This window comes from Podarcis melisellensis (assembly GCF_964234715.1).
Source record: "Podarcis melisellensis genome assembly, chromosome: 16".
Classification (NCBI taxonomy): domain Eukaryota; kingdom Metazoa; phylum Chordata; class Lepidosauria; order Squamata; family Lacertidae; genus Podarcis; species Podarcis melisellensis.
The window spans coordinates 40633175-40658354 of NC_138533.1; the positions used below are offsets into that span (position 1 = coordinate 40633175).

Sequence of the window (25180 nt, forward strand, 5' to 3'; positions counted from 1 at the left end):
CTTGACAAAAATTTATTAAAGATGTAAATGGGAGCGGGAGACGTGAGGAAGTTCAAGGATATCATGAAATTTTGTTAAAACAAAGCAATAATGTTTATTATTATTGTATTCTTTTTTCTAAAAATTCTAATAAATATTTATAAAAAAAAAAGGAATACTGTCTTCCTGGTGTGATCAGCTCCATCCTGACTCTGGGAACAGAGGACCTTTCTGGCTGACCCCTTCCCTTCCTCTGTGAAGGCAGCTTGTTTTGGCTGCTCCACCCAAAGACCTTCCTGGAGCTGAGTGGGAGAAGGAGGCAGCTTGCCTTGAAGGGCACATGGGGGGCGTTCTGGAAGGAACCTCCCCAATTCAGAAACACCCCTCCATGGCTGAGGCCTTATCACTTTTATTCATGTAATAGAGATGAAGTCGCCCGGCCTCTCAGGAGCATCCATCTAGAGATTTATTAACCAATTTAAAATACTATTGTCTTTCACTTCAGTGTGAGATTGAGGTGTGTTGTCGGAGGAATATAAAGCTACAATCAGTGAGGCGCCGTGCAGCCAGACGCCACTACCTGGAACTCAATAGATATTCATGAACACTCCCGTATTTAGTGAAGGAAATAACTTAATGCCGACAGAGTCGATGGAATAATAGCCGTTTCCTGGCTGACTTGCAGCCCTCAGAAAATGAGATTGCACCTGCCTTCATTTTTCTTGTCTTTTTCTGGGTTTCTTGCAGCAGAATGCGCCACTAGAGGGAAATGTGCCACGCATTCCTAATGAGCTGCAGGGACAGGCGGCGGCAGCCTGCCCTTCCTGCCCGTCTTGCAGGAGCCTCTGCTGGGCACGCCCCTCTCCCCTCCTCCTCCGCCACCAGGTAGGGTTCATTTCATGCTTGCTTAGATTATGAATACTCTCAAAGGCAATTTCCTCATCTTTCTTGCCCTCCACCTCTGCTCTGCCACCTCTGCCCGCCTTTCTAGTCCCATCAAATTCCCTACACTCTTCCATGCCGGCAGCCACAGATAATCCCCTGCTCATTTCAGTGGGACCCGCCCAGGCATAACTGTGCACCCGGGGGGGGGGGCAACCTTGGAGTCAAGGAGGGAACCTTTGTATCAAATTGGTTTGCATCTAGGGATCATTTGCTTGTGGGTTGTGGGACCATGCCTGTCTTGTGGGGGACGGCTTAGACACAGCAAATTGGAGAGAGCTTCTTTCTTGTTCTCTGTATTACCTGCCATTTCCCAATTCTCAATGGCATTAAGTTGCCCAGGGGAGTCTGACAGGCTGGCTGGAAAGGGTGTGCCGCTGGCAGAAGCCTCATGAGGAGCAGGAGGGGCCCGTTCAGCATTTTGCCGCTGTTCTTTTCTCCTTACTAACAAAAAAGATTATAGTAGGCAGTGATGCTGCCCAGCAGCTCCCTGGTAAAAGGGAAACAATCTAAGAAGGACCAGTTTATGCCCTCTGCAGACTACATGAAGCAGCTTTCCTAGGCAAGACCAGTTTGCTGTGCACTGGGGGAGATGTGTATCTGCATGTTCTGGGCAGAGTCTCTCCACGCAGGGGAAAAGAGCACACCAGGAGAAGTGCCGGCTCAGTCCTTCCACGTTTCTATGTGCAGGAAAGAGATTCCTCTGTAGCCCAGTTCAATGCCTAGAGCAGCAGCTCTCCAGGGATTCCTCAGGCAGAGGAGGGTCATCTTTCCCCTCATCCAGGGATTGAGCCAGGGGACTTTCTGCAAATCAATCAGGTGCGGTGAGCTATGGTCCTTCCCTGAAACTGATGATAACTTGATGAACCTGCCAATCTTCTTTTCCTCCTTCTTCTTCTTCTTTGGTCATCCCTCGTAGCCAAGTAAGATTGTCTTCCATGAACACGGTCTTAACAGTGAGTCCGTAGGTGACTGCGGAGGCCAATTCTGGATCCAGACATCCTTCCACAGTGGGGATAGAGGTTTCTGGCTGGGAGTTGATCACGGTGAGGGTTTGCCAAATGTGCCTTCCTCTTGTGTGTTTCTGCTGCTGACATTGTAAACTGATCTTCAGATGAGAGGAAACATTGCTTGTGTGGAGCAACCCCACAGATATTCAAAAGTTGGCTCTGAGCACCAGCCTAGCCAAGTGTCCTGCCACTGACCCTGGGCTGCCAGGGGGTTTCTTCTTGCAAAGCCTCATTTCCTCTTCTGATCTCTCATTCCAGCTGAGCCAGGTTGGGCCAAAACCTTCCAACCCCAGTTCTGTGGGAATGTTAAGGAAGGTAGGAGAGGATATATTGTTTAGGCTCAGGGTGGCCTGTCTAATGTTTGTTCCTAGAGAATGGTCTTCTGCTACTCCTGTTCACCCACATAGTTCAAATGCGCCTCTTTCTCCTGTGAGGAGAAATTAAAAGTAAAATCCTCACACAAATTCACCAATGTTTTTGTGTTCCCTGTAGCAAAAAACCCCTGTTTGTCTGCCCACCCTTTCGCCTTAGTGAGCCAGGCATACCCTTCTCCCCAAATTCACAAATGCAGGACAGGTTTTGTTTGGTAGGAAGTTTGAAAAATCCTGGTGGTGATTTCTGTCACTTTCCACAGCATTGGTGGGAAAACCTTAAAGACGGAGGCCATGCAGTGCTTTGCCCCTCCCACCAATGCCCCTCAGCCCTACTTGACCATCAGAAAACCTGCAACTGACCATCTGCCTTGAGGCAAGAAGCCTGCTAGTAAGTAATTTGTTCAGTATAAGCTAGACCTGAGCTCAAGAGCTCCTTTTGTTTTCCATATTCTGCTTTATCTCTTTGTCCTCTCCCTTGTCTTCTTTATTCCTAATAAACCTGACATAATTTGACAGGCGGGTCTCGTGTGCATCGTTGGCAACTCACAAGGTTAGTGGAGGACCCCCCACAAGCCTAAGATGCTTGGTTCATGCTACACAGAGGTATAGGATTGGGGTTGACAGGCTGCTGGAATCTCTGCAGGAGGGACTGCAGTAGAAAAAAAGCAGGTTTCTTTCACCCCAGGGAGCAGCCAGGAAACTGGATTCCATATTGAAGTCCCTGTTTGCACATTTGCCTAACAACTTCAGATTCTCTTTCCCTATGCCCCATCCAAGAGCTGTAGCTACAAAGAGGGCTGGAGGTAGCACCAAGTGTTGTTGTTGTTTAGTCGTTTAGTCGTGTCCAACTCTTTGTGACCCCATGGACCAGAGCACGCCAGGCACTCCTGTCTTCCACTGCCTCCCGCAGTTTGGTCAGACTCATGTTCGTAGCTTCGAGAACACTGTCCAACCAACTTGTCCTCTGTCGTCCCCTTCTCCTAGTGCCCTCAATCTTTCCCAACATCAGGGTCTTTTCCAGGGAGTCTTCTCTTCTCATGAGGTGGCCAAATTATTGGAGCCTCAGCTTCACGATCTGTCCTTCCAGTGAGCACTCAGGGCTGATTTCCTTCAGAATAGAGAGGTTTGATCTTCTTGAAGTCCATGGAACTCTCAAGAGTCTCTTCCAGCACCAGAATTCAAAAGCATCAATTCTTCGAGGATCAGCCTTCTTGATGGTCCAGCTCTCACTTCCATACATCACTACTGGGAAAACCATAGCTTTCACTATACGGACCTTTGTTGGCAAGGTGATGTCTCTGCTTTTTAATATGTCTAGGTTTGCCATCGCCTTTCTCCCAAGGAGCAGGCGTCTTTTAATTTCGTGACTGCTGTCATCAGTGGCATAGCGTGGGTTGTCAGCACCCGGGGCAAGGCAAGTAATTTGCGCCCCCTAACCCATTGATTTGTGCCCCCTAACCCATGGATTTGCGCCCCCTAACCCTAACTCCCAGATGTTGCGCCCGGTGCGGCCGGCCCCCCCTGCATCCCCCACACTATGCCACTGGCTGTCACCATCCGCAGTGATCATGGAGCCCAAGAAAGTAAAATCTCTCACTGCCTCCATTTCTTCCCCTTCTGTTTGCCAGGAGGTGATGGGCCCAATGGCCATGATCTTCGTTTTTTTGATGTTGAGCTTCAGACCATATTTTGCGCTCTCCTCTTTCACCCTCATTAAAAGGTTCTTTAATTCCTCCTCACTTTCTGCCATCAAGGTTGTGTCATCTGCATATCTGAGGTTGTTGATATTTCTTCCAGCAATCTTAATTCCAGCTTGGGATTCATCCAGCCCAGCCTTTCGCATGATGAATTCTGCATATAAGTTAAATAAGCAGGGAGACAATATACAGCCTTGCCGTACTCCTTTCCCAATTTTGAGCCATTCAGTTGTTCCATATCCAGTTCTAACTGTTGCTTCTTGTCCCACATAGAGATTTCTCAGGAGACAGATGAGGTGATCAGGCACTCCCATTTCTTTAAGAACTTGCCATAGTTTGCCGTGGTCGACACAGTCAAAGGCTTTCGCATTGTCAATGAAGCAGAAGTAGATGACTTTCTGGAACTCTCTAGCTTTCTCCATAATCCAGCGCATGTTTGCAATTTGGTCTCTGGTTCCCCTGCCTCTTCTAAATCCAGCTTGCACTTCTGGGAGTTCTCGGTCCACATACTGCTTAAGCCTGCCTTGTAGAATTTTAAGCATAACCTTGCTAGCATGTGAAATGAGTACAATTGTACGGTAGTTGGAGCATTCTTTGGCACTGCCCTTCTTTGGGATTGGGATGTAGACTGATCTTCTCCAATCCTCTGGCCACTGCTGAGTTTTCCAAATTTGCTGACATACTGAGTGTAGCAGCTTAACAGCATCATTGTTCAAAATTTTAATTAGTTCAGCTGGAATATCATCACTTCCACTGGCCTTGTTATTTGCAGTGCTTTCTAAGGCCCATTTGACTTCACTCTCCAGGATGTCTGGCTCAAGGTTGGCAACTACACTACCTGGGGTGTACGAGACATCCATATCTTTCTGGTATAATTCCTCTGTGTATTCTTGCCACCTCTTCTTGATGTCTTCTGCTTCTGTTAGGTCCTTTCCACTTTTGTCTTTTATTATGGTAATCTTTGTACGAAATGTTTCTTTCATATCTCCAATTTTCTTGAACAGATCTCTGGTTTTTCCCATTCTGTTGTTTTCCTCTATTTCTTTGCATTGCTCGTTTAAGAAGGCCTTCTGGTCTCTCCTTGCTATTTTTTGGAACTCTGCATTCAATTTCCTGTATCTTTCACTATCTCCATCGCATTTTGCTTGCCTTCTCTCCCCCGCTATTTGTAAGGCTTCGTTGGACAGCCACTTTGCTTTCTTGCATTTCCTTTTCATTGGGATGGTTTTCGTTGCTGCCTCCTGTATAATTTACGAGCCTCCACCCATAGTTCTTCAGGCACTCTGTCCACCAAGTCTAAATCACCAACACAGGAGCCAGATATATGGAGAAACGTGACTCAAAGAAGTAGGAGGCCCAGGGTTCGCTCTGATTGTTTAGAAATACACAATCGCTTTGAGGTCCTCTCCCCTAGCATGGAAGACGAAGAGCAGACTCCATTTGAGGATCTCTCCCTCATTACAGTCGATCAGGTATATGAAGACGAGCAGCAAAGTCAGTCCTCAGGGAATGTGCAGGCGACCTTGGAACCGACAGCTCACGGAAGAACCCCGACCAGACCTAAGAGGTGGCGTGTAGTGGTGATAAGGGATTCCCTACTGAGGGGAACAGAAGCAGTGATCTGTGGGCCTGACAAGATGTCTCGGGAAGTGTGCTGTCTCCCTGGGGCTAAGATCCAAGATGTAACTGAACGACTGCAAGGAATCATAAAACCCACTGACAAATACCCCTTCCTCTTGGTTCATGTGGGAACCAATGACACTGCAAGCAATAGCCTCCAGAAGATCAAAAGAGACTACGAGGCTCTGGGTAGGAAATTGAAGCACTTAAATGCACAAATTGTCATCTCATCTGTCCTCCCAGTTGAACGACGTGGCCCAGGGAGAGAGGGGAAAATAGTGGAAGTGAACAGCTGGCTTCGCAAATGGTGTAAACAGGAACGGTTTGGATTCTTAGATCAGGGACTGCAGTTTCTTGAAGATGGACTTCTGGCAAGCGATGGGCTGCACCTCACAATGGTTGGGAGGAATGTTTTTGCCAAAAATCTCAGAAACCTCATCAGGAGGGCTTTAAACTGACTAATGTGGGGGAGGGAGACAGTGCTCCTGAAGGTAGGAGTCTATCAATTGATGAAGATGATCATCCAAATGTCATAGACCAAATGGAGCAAACAGCACTCAGACCAAGTGATGGGAGGAAAAAATCCTTAAATAAGAGACACGGGCGAATGATTAATGGACTTCAGTGTCTGTATATATATGTCAGGGATGTGTATACCTGTGAAGAGATCCAAGATTTAGAACCTCAAAGCCAAAGTGAAAGCATTTGGGTCAAAATTAAGGGGGAGAAGAATAACAGTGACCTCATTGTGGGAGTTTACTATAGATCCCCAAGCCAAACGGAAGACATAGATGATGCCTTCCTGGAACAGATGGCCAAGCATGCAAAAGGAAGGGAGATAGTAGTAATGGGGGACTTCAATTACCCGAATATTTGTTGGATGTCAAACTCAGCCAAGAGCATAAGGTCAAACAGATTCCTCACTGGCCTTGCAGACAACTTCATTGTCCAGAAAGTGGGAGAAGCAACAAGAGGAACAGCCATTTTAGATCTGGTCCTAACCAATGTTAATGACCTGGTTAGTGGGGTAGAAGTGGAAGGATCATTAGGCACGAGTGATCATGCTCTTCTGAAGTTTACTATACAGCGGAAAGGAGCAGCCAAGCATACTAGGACTCAATTTCTTGACTTTAAGAAAGCCGACTTCATACAACTTAGGGAAGTGCTGGGTGAGATCCCATGGACAGTAATACTAAAAGGAAAGGGAGTTCATGATGGCTGGGAGTTTGTTAAGAGGGAGATAGTAAAAGCACAACTTCAGGCAATACCAATGAGACGGAAACATGGAAGGTGCCTTATAGTAAAGTTAGTGTTATTTAGAAATCATTCTTTGGTCAAGTAAAAAGAGTGAAGCCTTATGGGAACTCCATCAGCCATAAGGGACCCTGGGAAGGAAGTTGTGTCTCTTTAAACTCTAGACTAGCTGGCTCCTTGGCGTGAAAGGTTTATTAGAACCAAGGAAGCCTGATTTAATGAAAGATCTAACACCTGGGTTTGAGAGTGTAAACACCCCCCCCCAATGATGCTATCTGTCCTTGAATTGCTTGGGAATGTGTATCTGGCTAATTTCCACGGAAGGGAGGAAACCCTTTGATTTAAAGTTTGGATTCCAAATTGACCCAGCTGTCAAGAGGTAAATTGATTGACCAGCAAGCCGGTCATTGGTGTATTTGAAAATAATTTAGGTCTTATGATTGGCTTGAGAGTTACGACGCCAAGTGCAAATTGTGAATAAAAGATCAGGGAATTGTTTGAGAATTTGCTCTCTGCCATTGCTCTGCAATCCGCATAGATGCCCGGCTCTGATGTTCCATCCTAATAGCCGTCGTTCGTCTTTTGAAATGGAGATCTTCAAAAGCATTCAACTTGCAGATTCTTAAAGGACTTCAACTATCCTATCTTATGTTAGTCTTGTGGGTATGTAGAGTTAGCTATACTATGCAATGTCTTTATTTTCTTATCTGTAACGTTCAAAAGATGTGCCTGCTATCTTAGCATGTTTCTTATGTTATTTTAAAATAAAACTTTTAAGAAATGAAACTGTTTTAGTTTGTGTGCCTTCCCGGGGGAATAGCTAAGTCCTAGCCTTACGCTTGGTTACGCTATACCGTAGAACTTCTGTCTGCAAGTCTGTGGATGCAGCTTGTGGAGTGGGGGACAGCCAGGATAACGGGTCGCAGCCTTCTCCCTGGGTTGTGATTTTGGGTCCCCTGGAAAAAAGGGAGTGCTGGCAGCCCTACCGGGTCGTGTTTGTTCTGTTTTGCAAAAAGTAATGCGTCTGCCAACCTTGCCCTGGGCGTCCTAGTCTGGCCGGAGAGCAGAGACAGGAGAAGGGAGGGGCAAGTGGTTGGGGGCAACATTACTACATGCCTAAAGAAGCCAGGGTGGCTATCTAAAGAACTTTTAATTGAGTTGAGATTAAAAAAGGATGTGTACAAAAAATGGAAAAGGGGGGAAACCACCAAAGAGGAATTCAAACAAATAGCCAGCACGTGTAGACACAAAGTCAGAAAAGCTAAAGCACAGAATGAACTCAGGCTTGCTAGAGAGGTTAAAAGCAACAAAAAAGGCTTTTATGGGTATGTTCGTAGCAAAAGGAAGAACAAAGAAACAGTGGGGTCACTCAGAGGAGAAGATGGTGAAATGCAAACAGGGGACACAGAAAGGGCTGAACTCCTCAATGCCTTCTTTGCCTCAGTCTTCTCCGATAAAGAAAACAATGCCCGACCTGAAGAATTTGGAGCAAATGATTCAGCAGAGGAAACACAGCCCAGAATAACTAAGGAGATAGTACAAGAATACTTGGCTAGTCTAGATGTATTCAAGTCTCCAGGGCCAGATGAACTGCATCCAAGAGTATTCAAAGAACTGGCAGATGTGATCTCAGAACCACTGGCAGTCATCTTTGAGAATTCCTGGAGAACAGGCGAAGTCCCGGCAGACTGGAGGAGGGCAAATGTTGTCCCTATTTTCAAAAAGGGGAAAAGAGAGGACCCAAATAATTACCGCCCAGTCAGTCTGACATCAATACCAGGGAAGATTCTGGAGCAGATCATTAAGCAAACAGTCTGTGAGCACCTAGAAAGGAATGCTGTGATCACCAATAGTCAGCATGGATTTCTGAAAAATAACTCATGTCAGACTAACCTGATCTCGTTTGTTTGACAGAATTACAAGCCTGGTAGATGAAGGGAACGCAGTGAATGTAGCCTACCTTGATTTCAGCAAGGCATTTGACAAGGTGCCCCATGATATTCTTGTAAAGAAGCTGGTAAAATGCGGTCTTGACTATGCTACCACTCAGTGGATTTGTAACTGGCTGACTGACCGAACCCAAAGGGTGCTCATCAATGGTTCCTCTTCATCCTGGAGAAGAGTGACTAGTGGGGTGCCACAGGGTTCTGTCTTGGGCCCGGTCTTATTCAACATCTTTATCAACGACTTGGATGATGGACTCAAGGGCATCCTGATCAAATTTGCAGATGACACCAAACTGGGAGGGGTGATTAACACCCCAGAGGACAGGATCACACTTCAAAACAACCTTGACAGATTAATAATAATAATATTTTTTTTATTTATACCCCGCCCTCCCCAGCCAAGGCCGGGCTCAGAGCGGCTTACAAGCAATAATAAAAACAAGACGAATGATTACAACTTAAAAACAAAAATAAAATACAACATCAAAATAATGGAACATTAAAATATTAAAATGTAGCCTCATCGCAGGAGGAGAAGGAAAAGAAAGAAAGAAAGAAAAAGAGAGAGAGAGGGAGGGAATCAAATTGGCTCCAAGCAAAGGCCAGGCGGAACAACTCTGTCTTACAGGCCCTGCGGAAAGAAATCAGATCCTGCAGGGCCCTGGTCTCATGAGGCAGAGCGTTCCACCAGGCTGGAGCCAGAGTTGAAAAGGCCCTGGCTCTGGTTGAAGCCAATCTAACTTCCTTAGGGCCTGGGACCACTAGGGTGTTGCTATTTATGGACCTTGAGGCTCTCCGTGGGGCATACCGGGAGAGGCGGTCCCGTAGGTACGAGGGTCCTAGGCCGTGAAGGGCTTTAAAGGTCAAAAGCAGCACCTTAAATCTGACCCTGTACTCCACCGGGAGCCAGTGCAGCTTGAAAAGCACTGGGTGAATATGCTCCCATGGCAGAGACCCCGTGAGGAGCCTCGCTGCAGCATTCTGTACCCGCTGGAGTTTCTGGGGCAGCTTCAAGGGCAGCCCCGCATAGAGCGAATTACAGTGGTCAAGCCTGGAGATGACCGTCGCATGGATCCCTGTGGCCAGGTCGGGGCGGGAAAGGTAAGGGACCAACTGCTTGATGCGGCGAAGGTGGAAAAATGTCGCCTTTGCTGTTGCTGTAACTTGCGCCTCCATGGAAAGGGAGGCGTCAAGGATTACACAGAAACTCTTAACGGAAGGCAATGGCACTAATCCCCATGCCATAGGACCTCTGTCTTCGAAGGATTTAGTTTCAATCGGCTCCCATGAAACCATCCAGCAACAGCTTCCAAGCATCTGGTCAGTGTGTTCGGGGCCGAGTCAGTGTGGCCATCCATCAGCAGATAGAGCTGAGTGTCATCAGCATATTGGTGACAGCCCAGCCCAAAGCTCCAGATAATCTGGGCAAGGGGGCGCATAAAGATGTTAAAAAGCATCGGGGAGAGAATTGCGCCCTGCGGCACTCCACACACCAAGGAGTGGCGCGACGACATTTCCCTCCCTAGTGCCACCCTCTGTCCCTGACCAGAGATAAAAGAGCACAACCAGTTACGGGCTATGCCCTGTATCCCCACGTCTGCAAGGCGGTGGTCCAGAAGATCATGATCGACCATGTCAAAGGCTGCTGACAAATCTAAAAGGATCAGCAGTACTGACCCGCCTCGATCCAGTTGTCTACGGAGATCATCTGTTAGGGCAACCAGAGCCGTCTCCGTCCCAAAACCAGGACGGAAACCGGACTGAAATGGATCTAATGCCGATGTTTCCTCCAGAAACCTACCAAGCTGTTCGGCAACCGCTCTCTCAATTACCTTACCCAGGTATGGAAGATTTGAAACTGGGCGGTAATTGGATAGGTCTAAGGGATCTAATGAAGTTTTTTTTAAGAGTGGACACACCACTGCTTCCTTCAGTTCCCCTGGGAATGTCCCCGTGTCAAGGGACAAATTGATAATTTCAACCAGGGGGGTAGGCGCAACATCTGGACACTCCCTAATCAGCCAAGATGGAACATGTCCAGAGGAGGGCAGCCAAAATGGTCAAAGGCCTGGAAACGATGCCTTATGAGGAACGGCTAAGGGAGCTGGGCATGTTTAGCCTGGAGAAGAGGAGGTTAAGGGGTGATATGATAGCCATGTTCAAATATATAAAAGGATGTCACATAGAGGAGGGAGAAAGTTTGTTTTCTGCTGCTCCAGAGAAGCGGACACGGAGCAATGGTTCCAAACTACAAGAAAGACGATTCCACCTAAACATTAGGAAGAACTTCCTGACAGTAAGAGCTGTTCGACAATGGAATTTGCTGCCAAGGAGTGTGGTGGAGTCTCCTTCTTTGGAGGTCTTTAAGCAGAGGCTTGACAACCATATGTCAGGAGTGCTCTGATGGTGTTTCCTGCTTGGCTGGGGGTTGGACTCGATGGCCCTTGTGGTCTCTTCCAACTCTATGATTCTATGATTCTATGAAATCCTTAAACCTGTTCCTCACTTCCACTGTGTATTCATAAGGGATTTGACTTAGATTGTATCTTACCGGCCCAGTGGTTTTTCCTACTTTCTTCAGTTTAAGCTTGAATTTTGCTATAAGAAGCTGATGATCTGAGCCACAGTCTGCTGCAGGTCTTGTTTTTGCTGACTGTATAGAGCTTCTCCATCTTTGGCTGCAGAGAATATAATCAATCTGATTTCGATGCTGCCCATCTGGTGATGTCGATGTGTAGAGTCGTCTCTTGTGTTGTTGGAAAAGAGTGTTTGTGATGACCAGCTTGTTCTCTTGGCAGAACTCTCTTAGCCTTTGCCCTGCTTCGTTTTGAACTCCAAGGCCAAACTTGCCAGTTGTTCCTTTTATCTCTTGACTTCCTACTTTAGCATTCCAATCTCCTATAATGAGAAGAACATCCTTCTTTGGTGTCATTTCTATAAGGTGTTGTGAGTCTTCATAGAAGTGGTCAATTTCAGTTTCTTCAGCACGAGTGGTTGGTGCATAAACTTGGATTACTGTGATGTTAAAAGGTCTGCCTTGGATTCGTATGGAGATCATTCTATCATTTTTGAGATTGCATCCCAGTACAGCTTTCGCCACTCTTTTGTTGACTATGAGGGTCACTCCATTTCTTTTATGGGATTCTTGCCCACAGTAGTAGATATGATGGTCTTCAGAACTTAATTCGCCCATTCCCGTCCATTTTAGTTCACTGATGCCCAGGATGTCAATATTTATTCTTGCCATCTCATTTTTGACCAAATCCAACTTGCCAATGTTCACGGTTCTTACATTCCAAGCTTTACAGCATTGGACTTTCCTTTCGCTTCCAGGCATATCCGCAACTGAGCGTCCTTTCGGCTTTGGCCCAGCCGCTTCATCAGCTCTGGATCTACTTGTACTTGTCCTCCGCTCTTCCTCAGTAGCATGTTGGACGCCTTCCGACCTGAGGGGCTCATCTTCCAGTGTCATAACTTTTATATGTCTGTTGTCTTTGTCCATGGAGTTTTCTTGGCAGGGATACTGGAGTGCCAGTTCCTGCTCCAGGTGGATCACATTTGGTCAAAACTCTCCACTATGACCTGTCCATCTTGGCTGGCCCTGCATGGCATAGCTCATAGCTTCTCTGAGTTATTCAAGCCCCTTCGCCACAGCAAGGCAGTGATCCATGAAGGGGAGCACCAAGTACTGAATAGTTTGGGACATGACTGGCCCACCTTGCAAGGTGGTTGCGCAAGGCCGTTACTGCAAGCAGGCTCTCCTTGCTCTTCCCCTTTCTTCACATGCCCTTTCTCTTAATAATCACATTTTTGTAGACAATTTTCCACCGTGTACACATTTTTGCAAGTAATTTCCCTTTGTATAATACTTTATTTCTATTTTATTTTCACTCTGTCTGCATTTTATGCACACTTCCTCCTAATATATGCAGTTTGGGTACAAAATCTGGCAACTGTGATTTTCAAAAGATAATTTGCATTTTGATGTGCACGTTGTTTCAAGAAGTGTGAATCAAGGTAGGTTCAAATAAAAATGTGAACCAAACTGAATTTCCCTCTTTTCCTACTTTTCAGTACACAGAAAGTGCCAACTTGCAACCCATCCAAGATAACGGTAATGGCAAAATGATTTTCACGGATGGAATTCAGGAGCAGGGCTCACTGTTGCCTGAAAATGGGGCACGACTTCCTCTGCAGAAGAAAAATTGCAAGGAAGAAGGAACCTGGAGGTTGGTTGTGTGAATTCAGTTTCCGTGGCTAACAGGGTTGAGAAGCTTGAAACGGTGATAAGGAGAGAGATGAGCTGCATTGCTATGGTAACTTAATCAGTTAAAATCCTCCTGCTCAATTCACTCCTGTTAGCATTAAGGGAGGGAGGGGGGACAGAGAGGAGCGATGAATTCACCTGAGCTCAATTGGCTGATTAAATTAATAGGTATGGATGACTAGGGTTCTATTTCAAAAGAGCTATTTTTAAAAAAATGTGCATAATTTTAATTACACATTGACACACGCTCTATTCCTAATGAAGAAGAACTTGACTACAAGGGCAGGTGCTCTTAATTAATGCTTCGATGGAAACCAGCACAAGGAACCTGGGGGGAGAAGGAGGACTCTGTGCTCTTCTTCCCTCCGCCCCAAACCCCTGGCAGCACTCAGCTCGCCTTCCATTCTTTTCTATTTGTTCTCTCCTTCCCTTCATTAGTCTAATAATGAATAGTTCCAGAATTTTAAAAAGGAAATACGCAGAATCCTTGGGAACTATTGCAGCAATAACACCTCCTTCCAACTCAGCCTTTCTCAACCTGGAGCCCTCTGGCAGTTTTGGACTGCAACGCTCATCAGCCCCAGACACCATGCAGACAGCTCTAAGCAGGCAGAGGGCACCAAGTTGGGGAAGTCTGTTTGAACTCATCCCTATTTTCTGACATGCTGACATCCTTCCTTCCTTGCTTCTAGCAGGACTTGACATGTACCTGATCGGCTGATCTGCTGTGATGTCATGGAACCTTCACAATTCAGCGGGGAAGCCATCACACAAGGGCAATGGTGGCTCTGTCTTCCTCATCATTGGAGGACATTCTGCAAACAATGACAAGCAGGGTAGACCAGTACCCCAAAGTGCTTGGCTGTGGGTCAGATGCACTTGGTGGGGCTGGTGGTGTCTCACTGAGAAACATGGGCAGCTGGCGCTTTTGTCTTTTCCGCTGGTCAGGGCGCACTTGGTGTCTCCTCTGCTGGTCAGGGCATGCTTAGGCAGCCTCCTGGTCCACGGATGCGGCTTCTACATGGTCGCCAATGTTCTTCAGATTGACACATCATTTGAATCTGGCTCCGAACTCCTTTGCAGGCTGCTTGAAGTGTGCATACAGCCTGAGAGTCTTCTTGCGCAAGGTGCTGCCATCAATGGGGATACGCTGGAGAGTCATGTCCTCTAGCCACAGGTTCAGGGCCTCATGTGCCTTCCCCATGGCCTCGTCTCGCACGTACCTGGGGACCTTGGCAGTTGTAGGTGTACTCGCTGCCACTGATGCCCAGATTTATTTCTCCCATATCTTAGTGGCACCTATGATGGATTCATTCCTGCCAAACCTGTGTGCCACAGCACAAATGCTCATGCCATCCTGTAAACAGTCCAGTACTTCCAACTTCTCCTCCAGTCTGGGCACCACTCGCTGCCTTTTGGGTTTGTCATCACCTGAGGAAGACGACGATGCGTGTGTTCAGGTGTCATCTCAAAACAACAACAACAACAACAACAAAACACCTCTTAAAAAAAACCTCTCCAAACAACAACAAAAAAAATCTCAAAAAACTCCTCCAGAAACTCCTCCAAACTCCGCCAATAATCTGCCAAATTGCACCACAATTGCTTCCTCCCTCCCTCAAACTCCAACTCTCCACAGGCTTCAAAGGTTGGTGCAAGGGCTCCCGGGATCAGGGCCATCTTTAGCAGATGTGGCGCCGGGGTGCAAATATCCGCCCAGCACCCCCCCAAATTACCACACATAGTGTTGGGGTGGCCATAGCTGCGCACTGCCAGCCATCCAGGGGGGAAACAACTCTCCCCCATGCCGCTGCGGGACAGCGATCCTTGCAGAGGCTTGGGAGTGAAGTTGCGCCCCTCCCAAGCCTCCACGGGAGGAGAGCGCAGCTTCCCTCCCAAACCTCCTCGGGAGGAGAGTGATCCCCGCAGAAGCTTGGGAGGGAAGCTGCACGCCCACCAGCCTTATGGTTGGTGGGCGTGCAGCTGGCGTGCGTGCAAGGAAAGGGGAGGCCGCCGGCAAAGCCACTCAGCTCCCCCACTCATTGGGGCACTCCTGAGAGGCCGGCGCCCTGGCGCAACACACCCCTAAGCTCTATGGGAAAGACGGCTCTGACCGGGATTCCACTTAAAAGCTGTTTTCAAATGATTTTTCGGCTTCTTTTAGGTGTTTCTGTCCCTTCCGCACTACTTCCAGGCTTGACACCATACAAGTGCACTTGAACACGTGTAAAAGCCTGTATTTTAAACTGCCTCTCCATCCAGTGTCACTGGGATAAAAGAGTGGCCTGATTCTCACACGTGTGGCTGCCACTGTCCCATCTCTGGGCTGCAGAGCAGGGGGAGGTCTAAATCCTGTCATAATGGGAATATGGAGAGACAGGGAGAGGGCTGGGCGCAGATGCCTGCCGGAGTCAAAGACTCTGGAAGCTGGAGGTGTGACTGTGTTTGCTGCTCCCTGTTGGTGTCGTGAGCCAGTTGCTGCTCAAGCGCCCCAGAAATGATGGCAAATGTGTTTTAAAATTTTGTGACAGTCCATGCACAAATCACCAATTAAAGGCTCCCAAACCGCACATTAACATGATAAGTTATAACAGCTCCAAAAGAGACATTCTTGTTTATCACGGCAGCGACCCATGGATTAAGGGCTCCCTCAGTACACATTGACAGCCCGGCGCCAGCGGCACCAAAGCTGTTGCGCTCTGCGTTGTGCCAATGATCTGTGGAGAATGGGAGGAGGGCGCCTCCTCATCCCCCCTCACAAGTTTTAAACAAAGGGGAGAGACCGGGCTTCCTGACCAGCTGCAGATCAGTGACTGAGCATTTGAAGTTCCAAGGGAGAGGAAGAGAAGCGTCTTGGAGCAAACGTGAAAGGGAATGAGTACAGAGCACCAACAGGCAATGAGGGGGGTAATCTCAGGTTCTGGTAGAGCCCAGGCTGGATTACCGTGGTGTGTAATTCATGGAACTGTCCTTGAAGACAGCTCAGAAACCTCAACTAGCACAGAATTCTGGTTAAATTCAGTGTTGGTCAGAGTTGTCCTATTAATAAAATTGATGGAGATGGCCACATATCACCTCATATCTCCTCTTTTCCAGACTAAACATACCCAGCTCCTTCAAGCGCTCCTTGTAAGGCTTAGTTTCCAGCCCCTTGACTATCTTGGTCGCCCTCCTCTGCACACCTTCCAGCTTGTCAACATCCTTCTTAAATTATGGTGCCCAGAATTGGACACAGTATTCCAGATGTTGTCTGGCCAAGGCAGAATAGAGTGGGACTATTGCTTCCCTCTGAATCCCATTGATGCACTCAGCAGTTGGCAGCTCTGCCAGCCGAGCAGAGCGTGGGTCTCCACCAGAGAAAGTGGCACCCCTAGAAAGCCAGCTTGTTTTCAATCCAGCTTTTACGGCCACAAATGTGCATCTGCAAAGGATAAAAGGTAAAAAGGTAAAGGACCTCTGACAGTTAAGTCCAGTCGCAGATGACTCTGAGGTTGTGGCGCTCATCTCACCTTACAGGCCGAGGGAGCCGGTGTTTGTCTGCAGACAGTTTTTCTGGGTCATGTGGCCAGCATGACTGAGCTGCTTCTGGCGAACCAGAGCAGCGCACGGAAACACCATTCACCTTCACGCTGGAGCGGCACCTATTTATCTATTTGCATTTTTTGTGTGCTTTTGAACTGCTAGGTTGACAGGAGCTGGGACCGAGCAAAGGGGGCTCACCCCGTCACGGGGATTCGAACCACCGACCTTCTGATCAGCAAGTCCAAGAGGCTCAGTGGTTTAGACCACAGCACCTCCCGCATCCCTTTCTGCAAAGGATACATTTCTCTAATTCACTGGTGGTGGCTATTACTCCCTCCCGTGGCAAAGGGTTCCAGAAGCCACTGATGTGTAGCAGCAGCAGCAGCAGCAGCAAGTACTTGGAGGTAATGATGGACTGGATGTGGACCAATAAACTGAGTCTGGATCCTGGTAAATCCAAAGCAGCACGTTGACTTGGGGAAAGAATTCAATTCCGTTCACATACAAAGGTCAACCTCCCTAACTTTCATTTTCCAAAACACAGAACTATTCTTCATGATTCAAAAGTTGCACTTCTCCGAATTTTGCAAAACAGTTTTCCAGGCAAGTAATGTACCCCAAAATAAAAACAGTAGGGTAAAATGTGCATAACATGCATAAAACATAAATTGCATTGTATTATGGAAAACTGATTTGCAAAAATATACATATTGGGCAAAATTGCACACAGGAAATGTTTATATTAGGAGAAATTCACACTAAAATGCTGGTGAATTTTCATGAGGCATTTTTAAAATGGTACAAGTGTGGAAAGATAGAAAACTGAGCTTAAGACAGTAAAATGGAGAAACAGAAGAACCAAAGAAGAGAAGAACTAGACAGAGTCATCCCCCTCTAGCTGTTGGCTAGCTGGCATGTTCTGAATGGGGTTGTCCTCCCCATGAAAGCCCAGGGGCAGAGTCTGAGGGTGCTCCTTGAGCCACGCGAGTCCCTGGAGGGCTTTGCTCACCTTGTTTTGCTGGGACAGAAAGAGCCTGTCTGCAGTGAGTCCTGCTCCCGTAAACTCCCATTGGATGACCCTCCTGTGCTCTGTGCAGAGATGCCCTGACAGACAACCTGGAAGTGGCAGTTAGTAGGGGCTGCTCTGGCACGAATGCCAGCTGGGGGCCCCCTCAGGGAACGCGGAGCACCAACCCTGAAGACTTCTCATTGGCTGCCTGTTTCCAGACTGAATCCAAGGTGCTGACTTAGACAACCCTGAATGGCTTTGGGGCTCACTTGCCTGAAGGAACCCAGCAGCCTGAGTCCTCAGCTCTGGGTGAGGTGTTCATTCTTGTTGCCCCCTCTCCAGGGGGAAGTTCACTGGGTGGGGACGGGAGTAAGGCCTTCTCTGTGGTGGCGCCCTAATTATGGATTGCCCTCCTCTTGGAATTACCTCTGGCACCAATGGTGCTGACATTTCAGCACAAGGTTAAAACCTGCCTTTTTCACCTGGGCATTTTTGGATTTTGACCCACTGCTGCAAATTGTTGTGCTGGAATTCTTCATTTTATTTTTTAAAACTTTTGCTTTAAATGGTTTTAAATGATGTTGCAACCCATCCTGGGATCAACTGACCAATATCCCCAACAAATTCACGAATATATATTTATATACAGCAAGTGCACCACAGCAAACATTTCATGTTCAGCAGAGCCATTTCCGAGCTTGAGAGGAGAGGGGGTTGCAGGCTACCCCCTCCCACACACGCGGGGGCTGGGCTTTTGCCCCCGCGAGAACAGGGAATCCCTCTTTCCCCTTCCAGCTGAGCGGTTTTCCCATCCCACCCACCCTTTAGGCTTAGCTAGATATGACCTTGCTATGGACTCCGGTTAGTCGCCGCAAGGGGCCTGGTAGGAATTTTTCCAATTTGGCGCACTTCTAGCCTTTTGGTTTTTTCGCCTACCTCGTAGCAAACATCACAACTTCTGTGGTATTGGCGGTTAGGCATTGGCAGGGGTTAATTGTTATGCAAATGAATGGGGGGAAGGAAGCGCCATCACCTTCCCCCAATGAAAAGGGTAGTCCGGTAGAGGACTCCGGGGGGCGTTGCCTTGTCCGAAACCTATGGAGGTAAGGGCCTCTGGCATGCCCCCGAGCGGTGACACCTGTGGGATCCTAGTTGGCCTACTTCAACAGGACTCCCACAGCTTGTGGATAACCCTTCCCAGTCCCCATGACGGGTAGTCAATAGGAGCCAATGCCTAAGGCCTATACCTTTCAATTCTGTAATCAATAAAGTTGTGGCCTTTTTATGCCCATTAACCTTAAATAATGTGTCCAGTGTCTTCATTTCACATGGGGGAGGGGACTTGCCACGCAATTAATATCTAAAATGAGGTGGAGGGGGCCCCCCATGGGGGATGACCTAAAATCTTGCATGGGTGGCCTAACTGGTGGGGGGAAGCTGCTCTGTGAGGACGTGGGGGCCTTATCAATGAATCCTTTTGTTCTGGTACTATCAAAACAGGTTTCAGAACAGGGTCATCATAAATGTGGGCTCCGGCAAATTTGGTTTATCTCTTAAAGCTGAACAGCCTCCTGCTGCTGGGAATTTGATGTGGTTCTTTCTCCTGAAGTCTCCTGGCCCGTCCCCCCACCATGCCCTCTCCAGCTATGCTTAGGGTAGGGCCCTGTGTCACTGCCCCAGCCGGGGAGTTGTGAGTGCCAGTGCTGCGGCAGTGGAGAAGGCCTGGCAGAGCCCCCGTTCTCCATGGACAAGATATCAAAGTTCTCATTCTCCATTCTTGGTGAAGAATCAAGATGGCCCATGACAAGCCTGTTTGCATGCAAAGGACCACAGAGGAAACAGGAGGCAGCGTGGAGAAGCAACTCGGATGGCTCCCCAAGGATTCCACCCCACTGTGCTTGTGGGCCCAGGCGGCACGTTGCAAACAAGACAAGGGCCATTTGGGAAGGTGGGGTTTGTGTGTGCATTGGAGGGAAGGGCCTTTACAGGCAATAGTGGGGCAGGGCCGTGGGGGTACCACCTATCCCTTAAAATACAGGACACTCCCATTTTTGGAGTCATAAAAATAAAAATTGGCATTTGTGCGCTCACCCAAACTGCTTGTTGCTTAGGCAGCTGAACCCGCCCTTCCCTCCAAATCTGACTGATTGTCACTCCAGGCTAGCCAATGCCAAGCAGCAGCCTTGCGAAAGAGCTTGTTCCTGATGTATAGGTGGTACATTACACCGGTAAAATTGGCAAAAATGTATAGAACAGAACAAAAGACTTGTTGGAGGTGTAAAGAAGGGGAAGGTACATTTTATAATATGTGGTGGGATTGTAAGATTATTACAAAATTTTGGGAAATGATATTGTCAGGGGTTCAGGAGCAGAGACACAGGAGAGGGAGCAAATGGAGAGCGAGGAGGAGGAATCCGAGGGGGGAGTAGGCAGTGACAGTGGTCAGAGAGATTCCACGAGTCTCACCAGCGAATCGGAAGACTCACAGAAGGGAGCGCCCATGGCCAGGGCAAGGGGGGTGCCAAAGGGGAAGCCCCAGAAGGAAGGGACCAGCGGGGACTCCTTGAGCAGCAGCTGGAAATCAGGACCAGCTTCCCCACCAGAGCACAGTAGGGGGGAGGAGTCCCAGGAATCAGGAACAGTGTTCTCGCCACCAGCGAGAGGAGATGAGTCAGGGTTGACCACGCCCACATCGGAGAGCGGGGGAACGGTCAGGAGGAAGGTTACCGGCTGGGCGCGCGCGCCAAGTTCAAATGTACAGGCGAGCGGCACAGCAGGTAGCCCGGATGGGGAGCCAGGTCCTAAAGCCCGCCGGAAGGAAGGGCAAGACTCAGGAGGGTCAGCGTCAGAAGAGTCCAGGAAGGAGGAAACCCCAGGGGGCAGAAGGACCCAGCGGAGGAAGGAACAGCGCAGGAGGTGGAGCCGGGCTAGGATCTTAAACTGGTGCGGAAGGGGTAGTGATTCAGAGGGGACTTCGCCGATCTGAAGTCAAGACGTAGGACTGCACGCTCTGGGGTTTGAAATGGAAACTAAACTTCAATAAAGACTTTTGTACATTAAATCAACTGGGCGTTGGTCCTCTGTGAGCTGGGACCTGGAGGCAGTCCTGACAGATATACAATAAATTTTAAAAAATGGTTAAAATAACATTTGTTAAAAAACCAGAAGCTTTTATCGTTAGGTATTTTAGGACAAGTGTTGTCGAAAGAAAAAAAGACATTATTCATGTATGCTACTACAGCGGTAAGAATTTTAATAGCTCAAAATTGGAAGACAGGAGAAGTAGCACCAAAAGCACAATGGCTAGAAAAGTTAGCAAAGTTAACGGACAAACTGTGTGAAAAGGACAATAGTGACTTTGAAAAAGAATGGGAACTCTTTACAATATATGTGCAGAAATAACAGAAAGAAAAGGTCTCGTTGGCAGGATTTAAATAAACATTTACAACTTTATTTACAGAGAACAAGAAGTATAACAATGTGATAACATAACATTGCATATAAACAGCAGAATGTATCATCTGATGTAATAAACCAGAAATGGTAGTTAAGGGAAGTCAACGGAGGTCAGGGGGATTGGAAAATGTGTGTTGACGCCTGCTTCTTGGGAGAAAAGCAATGACAAACCTAGGCAGCATCTTAAAAAACATTACTACTATCGTAACTCTTGCACTTCCCTCAGATGTGGCTCTACATCAAGTGACAGCAAACAGTCAAGTCCCTGCCCTGAGGAGGCTGCAAACAAAAAGTGGTGGAAGGCATGCAGGAGGGGAGGTGGAGAAGGAAGGAGGTGCGCTGCTCATTAGGGTTTAGAAGCTTCCCCCCGACCCTTCAGCCTACCCAACCTGCAAGACTCTGGACCCAAACCACATGCAGAGGTGTAGCGTGGGGTAGGGCCAGGGTGCCAGGGCCCTGGGCGCACATTGTTGGGGGCACAATCAGGTGCCCCCACCACAGGCATAGAGCTCTGGTAGCTCAGGTGTGGCAGCAGGTGCGTTGGTCTAGCGGGCAGGTGGATGGAGCGTCCTGAAGGAGCGTCTCCACCCCATCCTTCTGCCCAGACACTGAGGTCCAGTTCCGAGGGCCTTCTGGTGGTTCCCTCACTGCAAGATGTGAGGTTACAGGGAACCAGGCAGAGAGCCTTCTCGGTGGTGGTGCCCGCTCTTTGGAACGCCCTCCCATCTGATGTTAAGGAAATAAACAACTATCTGACTTTTAGAAGGCATCTGAAGGCAGTCCTGTTTAGGCAAGTTTTTAATGTTTGATGTTTTATTCTGTTTTTAATATTCTGTTGGGAGCTGCCCAGAGTGGCTGGGGAAACCCAGCCAGATGGGCGGGGTATGTATGTATGTATGTATGTATGTATGTATGTATGTATAAATAAATAAATAAAATGGAGGCAGTGGGCAAGGCGCCTGTTGGAGGCAGGCTCCGTTCACCCTCCACATGCCCCCACCCCAGCTACCCAGGCCCCTGGGGGTGCAACACTTGTCCCACCCCCGGCGTCAGCAACCCATGCTATGCCACTGGCCACACTCCTCCTCGCTGGCTCTGCTGTGTCGCCTCCTTGACTTTGTTGTCATGGCTGGAAGGTGTCTTTGCACAGTGGCAAGGGCTCTTGCTGGCCTGGGGGGGGGGGGAGAGCCTCCAGTGTTTTGCAGAGCTAGAGTGTAAGTGGCAGTACAAATTGAAGCGTCACCTGTGTGGCTCTGCCTACCTTTGCCTCTGGCCCCGCCCAGTCCTCTGCCTCCAGGGCAGGAGGAGGGCACTCTCACTCTCCTCCTGCTGTTTCCTGCCCAGAAACAGATGTTACAAAGGTAAACTGCCTCTGGAGATGGACCCCCCCCCACTGCAGCTCTTTTCCCTGATGAAACTGTCATCTCCCTTTCAGACTTGTCCAAGAACCCAGCTACACCTTAAATCACTTAGAACATGAAGCCATGTCTGGTTGGTTGGATATTCTTCAGAATTACAACCACGTGAGGGACAACGAGAGTTTAAGTCCTTCCTTCCCTCACCCCTCCCCCTCCCCGCACCTTGTTGTAGCAGAGAACATTTTTTTTTAAAAAAGAAAGGAAATCTGTTAGCAACTAGACTTTTAGCAGGGTGGTAATTGCCTGTGTGAGAGCAGGTAGCAAGAGGGCTTATTGGCAGGTGTGTGCTAGGATCCTGGACTCAGCTGCTCCATCCAGCCTCTACTTGGCTGAGGAAGTCCGGCGTGAGAGCATCCCCTGCAGATGGGAGCCAACCCTCCACTTGAAGACATCCAGGGAAGGGGGAGGGAGGGAAGGAGAGAGGACACCCCCACCCCCACTAGGTAGCTGGTTCCATTGTCAAAAGGCTCGTCTAATGAAGACTAAGACATGCATCTCAAGGGAGCTGCCAAGGTCAAGAGACGACCTTGACAATTTTTGTTGACAACAATTTTTGTACATTTCAGCTATGCCTGCACAGGGAGGAGTGGAGGAAGAGAGAGACATCTAATTAACAAAGCTATGCAGCACAGTTCAGTACAAACTTTGGGCAACTCGGTCCTCCTCACACATTGATGCTTTTGTGGAAACATGAAACATCCAGTTATCCCACTGATTTTGCACTGCCTGAGCAGTGGCGGGGAAGAGGCAAAAGGTTGGCAGATCCTGGGGAGCTGCACAAATTTTTAAAATAAAATAAAAATCCTGTGCTTCCCTCAAATATCTGTTTAATTAATGTTTGAACATTTTTATATATTAATTTAGCAAAATGATAATTGTGTGATTACAAATGCACTTTGACCAGGAGCCAGAGAGTTTTCATTTACTAAAATGAAAACTTTGATTTTAAAGGGGATGGAAATAGAACTGATTTAATTCCATCCCACTGGGAGCTGTGTTAAGTTTTAGCCCCCCTTCATTTGTCAAAAAAGGGAAGACCATTGTGCTGAGTTTTTCTGCTACAAAACACCCCAAATGCTGAAACTGACGGCTGTTTGAACTTGCTGGACTCAGAAGCGGCAGCAGCAGCAGCAATTGTTGGGGGCACAGATCCCTCTGCCACCTTTGCATCTGAAAGCTTTACTCTACCTAGTTATATCACCTGGTCTATGATGATTGATCCTCCAGTTCTGTGACCCCAAACTGCATGATGCAAAGGTCTCCTGCTCTTTAAATGGAACCATCCATCTTAGAGTGACATCTACTTATTCATTTCTGAATTATTATTTTGACCACCCGATGAATAGCTGCCTGCTTTTTTTCCTCTGGGCTGTTTACAAATCTAAATTAATAAAAGAAAGGAAAACAATCAAAGAATAACCATAAGAACAGCAACAGCCCTGCAGAAGCCAAGCACAAAACCACCATGAAGCCATCGTGGAATCGGAACCAATTAAAGCAGCACTGAGGGGGGTAACAACAAGTTCAAGGAATCTAAATGCTCTAAAGCCACATATATTAAAAGGTCTGGGAGAACATTCTTGGGGCGGAGAGAGAGAGCTACTAGGTGTCAGCAACTAGGCGTCATGAGAACCATCCGGACCCACCATTTTCAAGAGCAGTCTACCTCAATGTAGCAGGTGCTAAAGACAAAGAATGGATGAGGGCAGTCTTCTTTGTGCCTTGCTGGTGGGCTTCCTGGAAGCATCTGTTGGTCGTGGTTTCCTGCTGAGCAACAACAAGCAGAGCTCGTGGAGTGGGAGGCCCGCCAACCAGAAGAACCTTTGAGGTGTACTGGTGGAGGCAGAGTCAGTATCCAAAGGCAGGACCAGTCCTAGGGTCAGGCGAATAGCAATCCACATGGTCAAGACAGTCCAGAGGTCAGAGAATCCAATGGTCATGGGTCACGACGAGCAGGAAGCAGTAAGGTTGGGTCAGGAACTAGCAGCATTGTTTTCAGCATCTGACTGCTACTGGAAGCTCTGCTTAAAAAGGCTGAAGTCAGTTGGTTCTGATCAGTGCCTTCTCCTCTGCGTCCTTGAAGGCTAATCAGCTGCAGGTGGAGTCACTCTTCCTTCTCCCCCTTTCAGGCTGCTGTTCAGCAGGCAAAGTTGACTCCTAGCCCATGACACTGGCTGGCTGCAGTTGGAAACAGGATGCAGGTCTGGATAGACCCACCTTCGCCCAACCCACAGGGCTTCTCAAAAACATAAGCTGTTCATGGGTAGGGATTTGCCTTTTTCTTTGTGCTTCCTTGTATGTCTACAAGTTCTAGAGTTGTGAGGAAAACAATGAAGCTGAATTTTGGAAGGTTCAGGACAGACAAAAGAAAGGACTTCTTCATGCAGCTCATAGTTAAGCCATGGCACTCACTCCCACAGGAAGCAGAGATGGCCACCTGCCCAGATGGCTTTAGAAGAGGCAAATTCATGGAGGAGGCTCTTGAGGGCTACTGGCCAGGATGGCTTTGCTCTGCTTCCACAGCTGGAGGCAGCCATATTTCTGAATGCCAGTTACTGGGAGCCGCAGGAGGGCAGTGCTCTTGAACTCGGGTCCTGCTTTGGGCTGGGAGAAGAGGGGAAGAGGAGCAGGGCTCTCCTTATGCCAGGTACATCATTCTGCAGACCACAGCTAACTGCATTTGGGC

The 25180-nt window shown here is 48.1% G+C and overlaps 1 long non-coding RNA gene across 1 annotated transcript; it reads left to right on the forward strand.

Annotated features, from left to right (window-relative positions):
- The first annotated feature begins 224 nt into the window (after window positions 1-224).
- On the forward strand, window positions 225-14718 carry LOC309359373. The gene is made up of 4 exons (XR_014163822.1): window positions 225-869; window positions 1578-1740; window positions 12904-13051; window positions 13782-14718. It is a non-coding gene; the product is annotated as an uncharacterized lncRNA (long non-coding RNA).
- Window positions 14719-25180: the final 10462 nt, after the last annotated feature.